This window comes from Vanellus vanellus, assembly GCF_965231255.1.
Source record: "Vanellus vanellus genome assembly, chromosome: 1".
Lineage (NCBI taxonomy): Eukaryota > Metazoa > Chordata > Aves > Charadriiformes > Charadriidae > Vanellus > Vanellus vanellus.
The window spans coordinates 137,409,389-137,424,400 of NC_138905.1; positions in this window are offsets into that span (position 1 = coordinate 137,409,389).

A 15,012-nucleotide genomic window follows, 5' to 3' on the forward strand; every position below is an offset into this window, starting at 1 on the left:
CCACTCACAGGTGTGCAGGAGTACTTGTGGTGCCGTGGTGTATCCCCATGGGCTGGCAGGTGGGGCAAGGATGTGTCCCCTTCTGAAACAGGAGCTGCAGGGGAGGGGGATCCTGCCAACCCTCGAGCCATGCAGCTGAGGGCACCTATCTCACCCCCTGCATCTCCCCAGAGGCACCAAGGTCACCTGTAAGCTGTGACAAGGCACCTCCACTTCAGTGTCCAAACTTGGAGTTGAATCCTGCCCTGTCTGTCAGCTGAGCAACCAAATCTGCATGCCAGGGATGTATTCTAACTGTGTATCCTAAACCAGGGCTGGAAAAGTTGAGAACAGGAGTAATGGCAGCTACTCTGCATGCGCTCATCTGTCAGTGGCATTTTAAGGCAGTGTCTTCCTATCATCCTGCAGACTTCAGCTCTATTTAGAGGCTCTCTGCAGTCCCTATAGGGTGTGCTCACACAAAAGTAGTAGAGTGGTTATTAAACAGCTTGAAAATCTTAAATTTGTCATTTGAAAGTCATAGAGGAGACAGTAAATCACTTGATGCTAAGCAGGGACTCCACTTTGGTAAGTATATCTTTGAAACATAAACACAGGCACACATATGAGGATTATATTAAGACTAAAAAAAAAAAAGTATTAGCATTAAACAAAAATTAACCACACACAGTAATTGGGAGCCTGGTGACCTCCAAAGAACCAGAACATTTTAGTAGCTCTCATTGTACAGTCCCTGAAGAATCCATGACAAGTTCATCCCTACACCCCCCCTTTAATGGAAGAAGCACTGTTAAAGAGTCAAGAGCATTAAAGACCTCATAACAGCTTTCTGACAAGACTGTTTTAATTTCAGAAATTTTATGATGAGCGAGAGCTTTCTAAAGATGATGATAGCATCCACTGTTTCTTTTTTTCCAAATGGTTATTTAAAATATCAACCTCATTAAACCAGCTGCAAATGTCTTGTAAGATCCATACTGAAATGCTTCCCAGGCCAATTTCTCATTTGGATACCCCAAACTGGCACTTTGCCCGAAGGATTGCAGAGTCTGCATGATATTTTTTAAATTTTTAATTTTAATATTGGCATTGCCTCATGAAGAGAAGAGGCAAAAAGGACAACACAGGAGCATATGGTTTTTAATAGCAGTGGGTCAAATCTGCTTCTTGATAAGATGAAAGGTGGTTTGAGTATAGCCAGGCATCTTGGGTGCCATGACAGCACTCGCTTACTGATATATAGTGGTTGTACAATGGAAGCACACAAGGATGTGACTCAAGAATGAAGTCTATGAAGCACTATGAATGGTATAAACATAAAGTTAGGTCTCTTCAATTTTGCTTTGTTGACTTCAACCAAGGCAAAACCTGCAGTCCTCAAAGCACTAGCACACACATGGAGGTGTCTTCGGCTCTGACATCTAGAGAAAACTGGAAGGCTTGCTCTCCAGGGCTGCTCAGCAAACGTTGATATCAAGGGAAGGTGGGGAACAGAAGGGTATTTGGGAATCTCAGAAAAAATTGCTGAGGTTGTAGCATGACTTTCATACAGCAGAGTGCAGGTTGTCGGTGTAGACATGCCAGATGGTGTTGAAGCCCAGCGGGAAGGGGAAAGAAACCTAAATTCAGACATTGCCTGGCTGCCTCCTCAAGAGCTCTTTGCATTATTCCAGGCTCCTATTTAGCTATCCGGAAAGCTGCTAAATATATATATATAAAGATAATGCTGCCTCATGTGACTCTCCCTGGGATGGTGGGATCTCACTGGGAGAATACATTTAAACTGGCCCATTAGTACTTACCACTCCAAGGGAGACAAAGTATGAAAACCAGCAACTACAAAACCCCAGATGTCCAAAACTTAGCAGAAATAAGAAGGGGAAAATATCCATCCTTTTTACAGGACAAACTGTTGTTTGGTGTTCTGCTAGATCACTGCTCACCCTTGTCTATCTACCTCCCATCTGCACCCTGTCCTCCCCCAGGGGCTTGTCGTAAGTCTGGGAGAGACTGAATGAGACATGATTGTGTCAAGGTTTGGACAGATTGCTGTTCGCATGCCGTTAACAACCAAGTGCTTGAGCTCAGCCACATCTGTTCTTTGGAAGAAATCCCATCTTTGGCCCTGCTGATAAGAGACAGGGAACTAGGGGTTATCCAATTTTTTCTCCTCAACTCTCCTACTCTCCTACAGTGCTTCTCAGCACTGTGTCCTTCCTTTTGCCTTGCAACACAGCTGCCACCTCTGTGAAGCTCCACAGTATATGAGCCTCTCTTCATCCAGAGGTGCTGGTTTCTACTCATCCCTCCCAGGTTCATTACCCCATGAGGCCCTGCCAGGAGGATGACTTTCTGTGGGGGCATACGGGGATGGTGTTCCAGCACAGCCAGCCAAGTGTCCCAGGGCTGCAACTCCCATGAATCAGTAAGTGCTTTTACTCCTAAGGAAAGCCATCAGGAGGGTTAATAAGTATGTGCATTTCTGCTGAAAAAAAAAAAAAAAAAGGCACACTGCCACAGTCAGCTGGGCTTGAATTCAGAATGTATATAAATACTCAAACCTTTCATCAGAAGCAGAGAGGGACTGGGACACCACTGCACTGCAAGGAAGGTAGGAGGAGAAACACAATAGTGGGATCATCTAGCTCTTGGGTAGGTTTCTGAACAGCCGTGTGGCGCAGCAAGGCGAGCTTACGTGCATATCTGTTTTCATGGCAACACATTCCTCTTGGCGCCCAAGATAACAGTGCAGCAGACTACTAAGAGTAGTATTTATATTTGACCACATTGACTCTATTCCTTTGATTGCTTTTATAGCAAATGAAGTCCTTAGAGCTCCAGGATGAAGAAGTACATAGGTGATTTATGAGAGCAGACATAATATATCCTGAGAGGAGGCGTTGGATTTGATAACAGTAGCTGTCTTTTTTTTTTTTTTTTTTTGAGGTAATTTATAGCAATAATATAAGAATAAGGAAGACAGTATTAAGAAGGGCAGGTTCCTGTTGTTGCTGGTTTTCTCTGTGCTATCACACTGCAGATTCTCTCATTTAGTATGCTGTTCAGTCCAGGCACTGATTTTATTGTCAGAATTTGAAGTATTGATTAGAGCTGGCGAAAAAGAGTTCCCTGGTATCACAAAAACTTTGAAGAACAGCATATTATGAATTCCAGTCATGTGCATGCCCTTTCATGGGCTGCTATAGGCTTAATGATAGCAGCATCCTCTAAATGTATATTAGCATTGATCACCTGTTGGACTGGCACAAATAACACATTTAATTGAGATAAAAGATAACTTTTTGCAATTCTTTTCCTCTCCTATGGTAATAAGAATAATGCCATTCAGTGTTCACAGATCAAACAGACATGGGAAAGGTGCCAAAGAGCAAGGACTGGTATTTTTCTTCAGATTTATTTAAAGGAGATAATTGACGGTACCTACCTATAACTATCCTTCTCTGATATTCCTCCCTCTGCTTCCCTTCATTTCCCAGACACAGACATTTGGGCGATTTCTGCAGACAGTATTAACTTAAATTCACATCCATGATTCTTCACTGGTAGGCATCTTATTACTGCGCCCCCTCATGCTTCTGGCTCTGGTGCTGACAAGGGCATAGCCAGCCAGGATCGCAGTGTCTCCTGATGCAAACATCACTAGTCATTAAACTCTCTATGTAAAGCTGAGTTATTTCTATCATGTGAGTAGAAACCCATACTCTTATGCCAGGCTACACTTTAAAAAGTACAGTAAAATGAGGTTATCACCATTCTGTCTTATTCCTATTAAGGTGTAGGTCCACTATCATCTTTCTGGTTTAGCAGTGCTCTTTGTGTGAAATGGATGCTGGAAATCATCTCCAAAAACCTCAAGCAGTTACAGACAAGTCATTTACGTCTGGGCTAGGCACTGTGGGGCTCCTCCATGGTGAGCAGAGAGGAGCAGACACTTTTAGGAGTGATCCATCTGACAGACATGACATCTGCTTCAGGATACGAGGAACTAGGGTCTTGAGGCTGTGACCACATTAGTGGTAGGTATCCACATTGCAAACATCAGCAGTTGTGAGACAAACCTCACCATCATGTCTTTATTTGGTTGTAGACACACAGAAGGCTTGTAATAGGAAGGCACGTGTATTGTAATAGACTTGATGGAGGAAATGCATGGAGAAAAGTTCCCCAGAGACACTGAAGATCTTAATTATGTAGAGGACTACAGATGGCTAAACAAGTTACTCATGTTCAGTATCAGATTTTGATGTTCTTATTTAGCCTCAGAAATAAATCAAACTGCAACTGTCCCACTGAAAGACATGGCACTTTTGCAGAGGACAGATCATTTTAGGTAAAAATGGTTGGTATCATAAAAAAAAAAACCTTAAACTTACTATTGGTAGTTACACCTGTGAGGAACTTGGGGTAGCTGGAACAGATGCATGTCTTCTACGCACACCACCTGAGACAGGGAAACCTCTTCAGCTGGACTCTCAGGAGAAGGGTAGACTCTGTCTGGATTATGTTTCTTCTGGAAACACTGAGATGCACCAAGTCTAGGATTTAGCAGTAATATAGCTCACCACTACTGCAATTAGTTTGACAGTGAAAGATAGGCTTTGTTAGTGCTTCAAGACACAGTACGGGCTTCGGTGGATAATCAAAGAAAGCAGAGGTCATATTTCAAGAGCATAGGATTTACATTTTTAATGATTGCTTTCTTTCAGTGATCTATATAATGAAAGGCCTAATGCATCAATCCTTAAATTGCTTAAGGAAGGAAGACATTTTTGCCATAACAGAACACCTGGAAACTTGATCTTTAGATGTGAAAATACTTTATGTATTCAATGCTCTTGATGAGCACCTTAGATTTAAAAGCAGTGCCCTTTTTTTGGTCAATCACAATCTTGCATTTATGGCTTTCACGGCAGAGGATGAATCTAACTAGAGAGACAGGATAAGAATTAATGGATTAGTCTTGCATTGTTCACCCGCATTGCTTCATTCATTCTCAGATCACTCACTCACCTTCTCAACATTCGTCTCAGTTCAGCTTGGAAAATATCTTCACTTCGTTTGCCAAGACAGACTTTAAGACCATTTGAGCCATACTTTTATATATACTGCTTTTCTTTTGGAGTCCTTTTATTTTGGCTTGTGTTTCTTAAGTGAAGCTCACACAATTAATCTGATACGTTGTGAAGTCAGCGTATCTCATTATCTTGTATTTATAGTTCTCTTATCCTAATGGAGCGCCCTGCCTTTGCAAGGATGTCTAGGTTACTTCAGAAATACATCCATTTTTGCCATTGAATGGTACCATCCCACTACCAATTTAAATCTAATTTAAAAATAGAGATATGGATTAAACAAATCTCCAGTCACAGCACATTGTCAAACAAAATGCTTGCCAGTGCATGGCGTGTCAGATAGGAGCAGCTGAGAATGGGAGTGGAGGAAGCCAGAAGCCTCCAGAGAGGCAAAAGCAGTAGGTAGCTCTAAGAGAACGATTGTTTTTTCTGTCAGACATGAACCCATGAGGTTTCACTCTGCAACAAAACAAAACAGACCATGCTGTGGCTGTTTCAGACAGAGATGCAACAAGCTCATTGTTTTGTATGCAAACACACTAAACCAAATCCTCCAGGAAAACTCACTAATAGACTGCATAGAAAGATAATAGGGTAAAGGATAGGTTGGGAAATTAAAGCGAGTTATCTTAAAAACATTGGGTATCAGAGCTGTTACTTTGGTTCCCACTGCAGTACAATTTCCGCCCCCCCCCCCAAAAAAAAACCAGCCTTAACTGTTCTGTGTCCTTTCTGACCTTAGTTAATAGGCTGAAGCTCAGTGGGGAGTTCTTCCCATGAGCAAGAAAGGCTGACAGTGGATTTAGGCATTGCTGATGTGATCAAAGATGTTTAGCTGCTAAAAAAGTGCTGGGACTTGTTTTCTCTGGCTGCAGCAGCAATCAGATGACAAGTTCTCTGCTCCCAACCTCCCACAGAAATTATCCCTGAGCTCTTTCTCAGACCCCACTGCTAACCCCTCTGTTAATGCATCCTGTGCTTTTTGGCTACCATTTTCCTCAGTGGCAGGCGCCCTTCCCTCTCTCTGTCACAGACGGTAGGCAATCACAGCTTCAGCAATCAGTTCTTACATGCCTGCGTTTGTCTTGCCCTTCTCCACTACCTCGTGATTCATCTTGTTCTCAGCCTTTGCAGCGTGCAAGCCAGTGCTTGTGACAGTTTTCCTATCATTTCTGCTACCTGGTTGCACCGAGCGGTTGAATGTCCCCTATACGCTCACCGTGAGCGACAGGCAGCTCTTACACTGAGCAACTTCAACAACGTTTAGCTGAGCTCAGAAGACCTCTCATTCCACTGTAAAAGGTTACACAGGCAGGCCCTAAAGCCTCTCCCACTTAAATGAGCTAGATGCCTTTGGCTTTGATGGGGACAGAATTAAATTTTAATATGTGAAAGTTCTCCTCAGAGGTGAGATGAGCTATTCTAAAGCAATTTTAAAATCTGCCTATTTAACCAGGGAATATGCCTGAATTTTGCTGCTGTCATTCTCTGCTGTCAGATTCTGAACCCACTGTATAAGTTTGCTTTTAGATCACTTCATCAAATACCGAGACCCAGAAAACACTGAAGTAGATGCTTAAACTGAACCTCAAGGGGATAAGTATTATTATTATTATTATTATTATTGTTATAGCATTATTAAATTCTAAGTATTATTGTAGTAGTATTACATTGGACAGGTCTCTACTAAGGATTATATCTTGATCAGAACTTTCCCTTGCAGTAACAAAGAGGGATATTCATGATATGTAGTAAAATGATTAATGATTTTATAGAAAACACATCAGCTTTATATTTTTTATTACCCTATGTTGGCTTATTCTGCTTTAATCACACCAGGAATAACAGGCTAATTTAAACTGGCGGCAACAAAGGAACTTGTTTTATTTTCATCTCCATTCTGTATCTCTTGTTTTGTAATGAAACTGTAGTCCTAAATTATATCTTGCACGCAACTGAGGGTTCTTTTAAAGCAGATGAATGCTAAAAGGAAACAGGGCACTAGAGCCCATATTCTACATGCAGCCCCAGTGTGCAGGGTTTGGTTTATCATTAAAAAGACCAAACACACCTTTGTTGGATTCCTAAAATAATTTTTACATGGATGAAATTGCCAGCGGTTAAATTATCTTTTACTAAATGGAAAGGTCGAGTCTTCTTTTCGCAAGAAGTAGTTTCGTAACAAGATGTGCTTATGACCTTACAAAAAGCTAATCTATTGCTTTGTTTTTCAGTATCAAAAATACTGTTGCTAGTGACGTTTATATCACTGCGAAAGAACATCTTGTTAGTCAGAAAGATAGTAGGCTTCCAGCAATTGAATGCAGGCATGTTTATACCTAATAAATACAGATTTATTCATATTCCTGAATAACTCTATTTTTCCACCCATCAAATCTTGCTGAACATCTTGTGTACAGCTCTATAAATATGGTTTTTTGAGGTGAGCCCAAGCACTTTAGCTAGTCTGGCAACTCACTTTTGGGAGCTGGTCTGTTATCTTCCATTGCTGTAAAGATAAGTTAATTGTTCAGTGAAATGAGGTAGGCTATTTTGGACTTTGCTCAGTGCCAGTGACTGCAGGGTACCAGGTGCTGTAAGACCAATCCATCGCCTCCTTCACACTGTTTTGTTTGGGCTGCTGTATTGTAAAGCTGGATGTGACAGTTGGAAAAAGAATTGCATTTTTTCTTTTGTTTGGTTTTTCTTTTGTACAGCAACAAGGACATTGCTTAATCATTAGCATAGACACAAAGTGTAGGAATATTCACACATTCGTTGCCAATTTCATTCCCTAATGTCACGTTTTCCCTGTAAGCTAAGTTTTTGCCCATATATAAATACATCCTTCAAAGCTCATGCACCCACAAAATATGAATCTTTGTACACCTGCAAAGGTCTGAAAAGACGGTCTGTGTTATCTGTGCTGCTAGCTTACTTTTTAATTTTTTTTTTTCATTCTCATTTAACCTGATGACAGCTGCTGTCAACTTGTAAAAGTTATTGCTAATATACCTGCTGCAATGTGCTCCCTGGCAGTGATGGCTGATGAAGCCACCATCCCCATGGCTGACCTGTCAAGGCCAGTCTCCCCCTCTCTCTCTGCAGCTCTGTCTGCACCGTAACTGAAGTTAGATGTTTGCATCCTCTCTAAGAGCAAGACAGGTTGACAAATAGCCCTGTGGCATTTGCACTGAAGCATTACAGCTCAGGTCACAAATTCCCGCCAGTGCATCTTCCAGGTGCGTCAGCCACAGGTGCTATGGTGGGAGCTGCGTACAGTGATTTTGCAATGAGACTTGCCTTCCACTTAAGTAAGGAATGGTGTTCTTTGTCTTCTCTGCTTCCTTTACTGCTGAATCTCTTGCCATGAAGTAAAAATTAATGAAAATGGGCATTTTATTTCTGGATTTCAATGGTGTAGAAGTTCTTTGAGGAGAGGTCAGAAGCCTGAATTTCCTGTTTTAGACATGTCTGGGTTTTGCGTCAGGGAGAGGTGTAGTTTCCACTCGTGCAAATCACTGCAAAGAGAACTGTCCCCTTTTGTTCTTGGTGAGTTGTCTATCTCAGAACGAGCTCCTATCAGTTAACACATTTAACCGCACCAGAAACAAAAAAGGAACTTTCATGTTAAATAAATGTCTTCAACGCATAGCAGTGCCATTCACAGATGTTCTAAAGATGGAAGATTCACACTAAATCTAACGGTTGTCACTTCTTTGAGACACATCTTATCTGAGGTGTGTATCGCTTTGTTACATTCATGTCACTTTAGGCACACAAGTGACATGCTGACTTTGTCTATAACTGCCGTAACCATCACAACATATAGACATTGCCTCTGCAACCTTGTAATCAACTTGATATTCAATTTTACTGAGCATAATTGATTTTTCAACAGCTACAAATTAAATTAACTGGTTCTTGAATACATATTGGTACCTTATTACTCCACAATGAAGTATGATAGGCTGAATTAGGTCATATATGATTAGTCAGAAGAACAGAATGAATATGCAAAGTCTGTATGATTTATTCAGATTGTAATTTGATAAAGAGCCTTTCAACATCTTATTTGAAGACTTATTTTCCAATGGACTTAACACATTCATGGAAAACTGAGCTAAATTCCATACAGAGTAACCACGTATGATCAAACATCAAGTTGAAGGAAGCAACCATAGGAGTCTCCCAAAGATGTGTTTTGTTTCTTATTAATCTGCAAAACAGAGCAAACGGTTAATGGAATTAACTTCAAATAAGAGGAGTACAGTACTGTCTGTACTAAGAATAACATAAAGCAAACCAGAACCTAAAACATTGGGCAGGAAACAACAAAATGAGTTTACTCTCGACTAGAGGTAAGCTTGTGTGGGTGAGGAATAAAAATTCAACCCCCCAGTATGCTGTGAAGATGCCGTGGTGTAATTTATATTTCCGTTTTAAAGATCTAACTGCCCAGAAGCATTAGAAATGATAGACGAAATCGTGACATCAAGTTTCTACCCACTGTTAGTCCGGGGATTTAACTTAGGATCAGTGCTAGTACCTGGCCAAGAATAAGGAGTGGGGCAGCCCTGACACCCCTTTCCTTTCCGCTAGCAAGCACTGTTAGCTCAGTGCTGCTGACTTTCAGCTCAGTGTGATGATCCCGGCAAGGCATACAGCTTTTACATGAGAAAGGGATGAACCAGGAACCAGCTTTGGATGAACAGTGTTTCATTTCACCTAATACGAGCTGTGTAAAGCTTGAACTTCTCGACTCTCCGTAGCAGACCTTTGCAAGAGATGATTCATCCTATGTGCATTAGTCTCCCACTCCTAACGCTAAGGTGAGATGAATCATCTTTTAGAAGCCCCTATATTTCTTTATGGGTTATTGCATTTTCTGGACTGACTACCTGGTGCCTTTAGTGCATACTATGTGCCTTATTTGATTAACTCTAAGACTGTTTTAGATGGTTGAAGTTAGGAGTTTTGTATTTCACTTAACTAAACAGGGTTCCGGTTTGTTCACAGAGCAGTAAAACTGAATGTCTCTCTTTATTTGAGACCTGTGGCAAATCTGCACTTCAATCTACTGAGCAAAACACCTCTGAATTCTTTCATCCTATTCTATGCATTTTTGAAAATCTCATCCTGCACTTTTATATTCAGAGCTCTGTCAGAATTTAAATACAAAATACCCTGCATGAAAAAGACAAATGAGAGTTTTTGGTCCCAACACTGCAAAGTTTTTATATGTGCATAATATTACTAATTTTATTTGTGTCATTGCTTAAATACTACCAGGATATAAGCCTATATTTCAATCAAGAATACACAGCAATAATTCTTTAGACTTCGACACAGAAAATGAACACTGAAAATGTCCTGTTATGCAGAAAGCATATAAATTTACAGAAAAAAATCTAGCTAATAGTAAGACAATAGTCACTTGGGGACTCCCTAGAGATACTGTGAAGAAAAGTGAGCACAGTGATGGAGAACATGGCATGCCATGCCACTCTCTATTAAGGTGTGTGCATTGATATATAAGAGATGTAGATCTCACATGGGCCTGTAATCTCACTGGACCTTCTTGGTTTGCTTATTTCTTTGCCCGTGCTTGAGCGAGGACGTGAAGGTCATACTCTGCACAGAAGCCTAGTCTCAGTAGTACAGATGGTAGGAGTATGATGCATAGCAAGTTGATTAACCAGCCACAAGGTTTACATCCAGAAGTCCCACTACAACACATCCTAAGAACAGCTTCCCTTAGCTTGTTCTTTACTATAAACTATTAAGTTGAAACTCATGGCAGTCAAGCTCTGGTAAGAATTATGTGCTGCCCTCAATTATTCATTCTGTAATGATGAGAAGGAAAGTGAAGAACGGTTCATTAACAGGACAACGACAGTATTGTCAAGTTTCTCCAGGGCCTGTTGACACCTACATTGTGTTTCTTTTGGCTTCATGTCCTTAATATTTAAAGCCATGATGTCTCATAGACTTGCTAAGTAGCAGCTTCTCAGTGGGATTCATACTCTAGCAAGCTGGCTCAGACTTAAACACTTTTAAACAATATTTTAAGCATAGTTGCTCCTGGGGCTTGATCCCATAAAGCTCAAGCGCAGAATATTGCCCATGTAAGGGTACAGTTAAAAACAGTTAATAAGCAGGAAAAGGAGTTACACAGAACTCAAAACCACACTAATAAACCCATTGCTTTCTGCCCCAATAAGGACAAGAAGAAAGATCTAAATGAAAGCTTACCTGCTTCATTGGAGTGACTGAGCAGGTGTAGGAGATTATTCATAAAGACTGACTTTAGCAGAAGGTCTAGTTTCCTTAGGTTCCCTCAATGGCCAGAAGGTGATTGTAACCAAGAACAAGAGAATACATCTAACTGTAGGTGCTCTCAACACACCTTTAACTCAGGAGTCATTGTCTCCATACAGGCTACAGAGAGAGCTTGGGGAATTACTTCTGCATATAGCTCCCAAAGTTTTAAGCACCGTCCTCACCTAAGACAGTACTCCCATTTTATTTCAAGTATTTATGAGTGAAAAAGAAGGCAGGGCAGGGTCTTGAAACTCATTGCGTTTCAGACTTATTGTGAAATTTTCAAATTTGCCTTCAGTAATTTTCATGCTGTTTTCTAATGAATTTTGATGGTGGAAATGGGAGGTTAAAATTCTTTGTTCAGTCTTGACAGTCACAGCCCTACTGGATATTACAAAGCACAGTGGAGCACTGCAGACAAAACCCAGTCATTTGTCTTGTAAGGCAAATATTTGGGATGCATGGGAAATGAACCTGCAAACATCAGTTTGTCACATTGTCTCGAAGGTCTGTCCATCTGCAGGTGTCCACCTGGCACATGGGAGTCACAAGCAAACGTGAGCAAACTTTTTGAGAAGTGCTGTGCCAAGATATACTTTTTTAGGACTCGGCCTATGACAATGGCTTCTCATTAAGCCCCACAGACCTGGGCTTAGCACCATACCAATCAAAGCAATACCGCTTTTGGTCAGGTTTCAGCCCAAGCAAGGTACCATGTAAATACATCAAGAGTGCACACCTGCCTCTGAGAAAAACAACCTGGTGTTTTCAGGTCCATGTCTGTATCGCAGACCTTTGTCAAATTATCTGGCTTTGTTATGGTCCAGTAGTTTCAACGCTGTAATTTCAAGAAGTTTCAGTGAAGGGTCTTCTGGGTGAGATCCAAAGGTATGCTGACACCCAACTCTCATTTCAGTCTTGACTATATGTTAGGAAGTGCCTTATCACTAAACAACAAAGAGGGTCTTCCTACGTTGCCTCCCGGCTGGCGTATCAGAGAGCAAGATAACGATAAGCTTCTGCACGGTCTCAGATATTTGCATAGTAATTTAGCATCTGGCTTACTATCATAGATAAGGGCACAAAGGAGGTTCCCTGTATGTCTTATTCCTCATATGACCATGTAGTTAGTCCTGATTGCTTGTCCCTATTAGCTAGAGTGACACTTTGGAAATGAGTCTGACCTCTATATTTATACAGTGGCACAGGAAATCATCTGTCCTTCTTTAGTTTGCCTACATATCTAAGTGCTTGTCTTGTCTTTGATGCTGAGTGACAAGTTGTTTCAAGCACCTGAATGACTGAGGTGGTGTGCAAGCAGCCCAGAGAGGGCCAAATCACCTGTGACATCCTGCAACACTGTCCCTGGGGTCTGGATTGGGCCCAGGGCTGATGGCTGGGCTGGTGACAAGATGGTAGCAATCCATGTACATGCAAACTTCAAAGCAAATTCTATGTCATGGTCTTTCATCTGACCCTTCAAGGCTGTACTGCAACTTGGTCTAAGTCAATCACAAAGTCCGTACCGTTGAGTAACTCATAAAACAAACAAACAAACAAACAAACCCAAAACAGGATCCAAATCAAATAATACTGGGCAGCTGGGCCTTAACAAGAACCACAGTGGTGCAGACCACCGGACCTGCTCCTGAATCCACGTCTGTCTCATGAACCATATTTGCCAGCTAAATTCCTTTAAGCTTATGTCAGACAGTGTCAAGTCCTAGAGAAACAAAACCCTTTTGAGGCTCAATAGACTGGCTCCTTTCCAGGGAATCATGTTTAATCACACTTAGGTGAAAATCACCAAAGCCTGGTTAAGGGCAACATAAAAAATAATCATCAGGGAACTAAATATGCCATCAATAGCACCTAGGAAGTTCTGTATTTAAACCAACTTACGTATTCCACCAAGCATGTCACTAAGAAAAGTAGACAGATGAGTGGGCAAAGTTCAGGCCTTGGCACAGAGGTCTGCAATGTGCTCTCGGTTATTCCGCTTTTCTGAACATGTGATTCATATTGTCTATATTATTGCTTGGAGTTCTGTGCCACCTGGGCCCTCAGCCACGAACCAGAGTCCCATAGGGTTGCTTGCTGGAGGATCACAGAAAAAAAATATTAGCCTCTGCCTCAGAGAGCTCATAGTGCTAGCAGCGTGCAAGGGAGATCGGGTGCATAAGTAGATGAAACAACACTCAAATGAGACAACATTGGCAAAATGGCCAGTAGAAACCATGTGGCAGTGGCTTCACTGTAGCCAGAAGATTCCTGGGTTTCAGAGCAGAGGTCTGTGAGAAAAAAAGGGCATTCACAGGGAATGTGTCTCAAGTTTGAAGATCAAACTTGACAGGTTGTTATCCTCTATTATGCCTCTGTTTTCAACTCTGTGTAAAGTGGAGGTAAGGTTAGAGCCACTCTTCAAAGACTGTGGTGGAGTCTGACTTGTTAGTGTTTGTCTGATCAGCGAGTAGAAAACTGCAGAAGTTCAGAACCAGCTGCACACCTCATTTTAGAGAAGAAGGAGACTGAAAATAATTCATTTAGAGCTGGTTGTGCAAATACAAGGAACATAGCCAAGCAGTATCTGTCGACTCTATGCATGTTTTGAGGGCACCATAATTTCAGTAGCAACGTCTAGACAGAAATATGAAAAATTAGTAAAAATAATCTGCCATAGCAAATTATTTGAGAATTTGATGCTATCTAGCTTGGAAATACATGACATTTAGTGATCTTTTGCACAAGCAATTCCCTCTTCCCACAAGCTATCACAGATACTTTTGATTTTATCAGAAGTTCTCATGGTGTCAGCTTCCTGGGGTTTATAGGCATAGAAAACATTTTACCTAACTCTAGATAGCTAAAAGCCACTTACTTATCTAAAACTGAGCATGACCAGGATATCATAACATAACTCAAACAGTGTTAGGTTGTTGTTTTTATGCACCTGAATTGAGCCCTAGATGTCCAAAGTGCCATATACATATTTTGCATCTTGCTCCCCACTTATCAGCAGCTTCATTTGTCATATAGGATTACCCATTGTCTCTCACACTGTGTGCAGATTGGGGCAGGCTCACAGGGTAAACTATTTACTTGCATTGCCCAAGCAAATGAAAATTAATCTTTTTGGTACTTCATGTTGATTCCATAAATAGTTACTAATTTTTATCTTCCTTGTGACATTTTCTGCAAGGTATTCTGTTCTGATTTTAACAAGTGTTAAGAGAAAGCAGTGTGTGTAATGTATGTCTTGGTGTCCTCTACCTTTTGAATCTGGCATTTAAGATGGCAAATACTTCATACTATTGGCCAGACATCTTTTGGAATTGTGCATAAACAAAAAGGGCAGAAAATCAATTCTGATCACTCATAATGGGCAAGAGCACAAGTATTTAAGTCTTTCCCGACAGCTGGCATTATTTTCTTTATAAATCTATTTATGTTATGACAAACATGACAGCACATTTTCACTTTACATCACTGTAAAGGCATGGAGGCAGCTGTGGTGCAGAGAAGTGAATAATGTAATAACTAGTCCACAAATAATCCAGCCTGCCAAATGCCAGTGACAAACCTTAGAGTTTGGAGA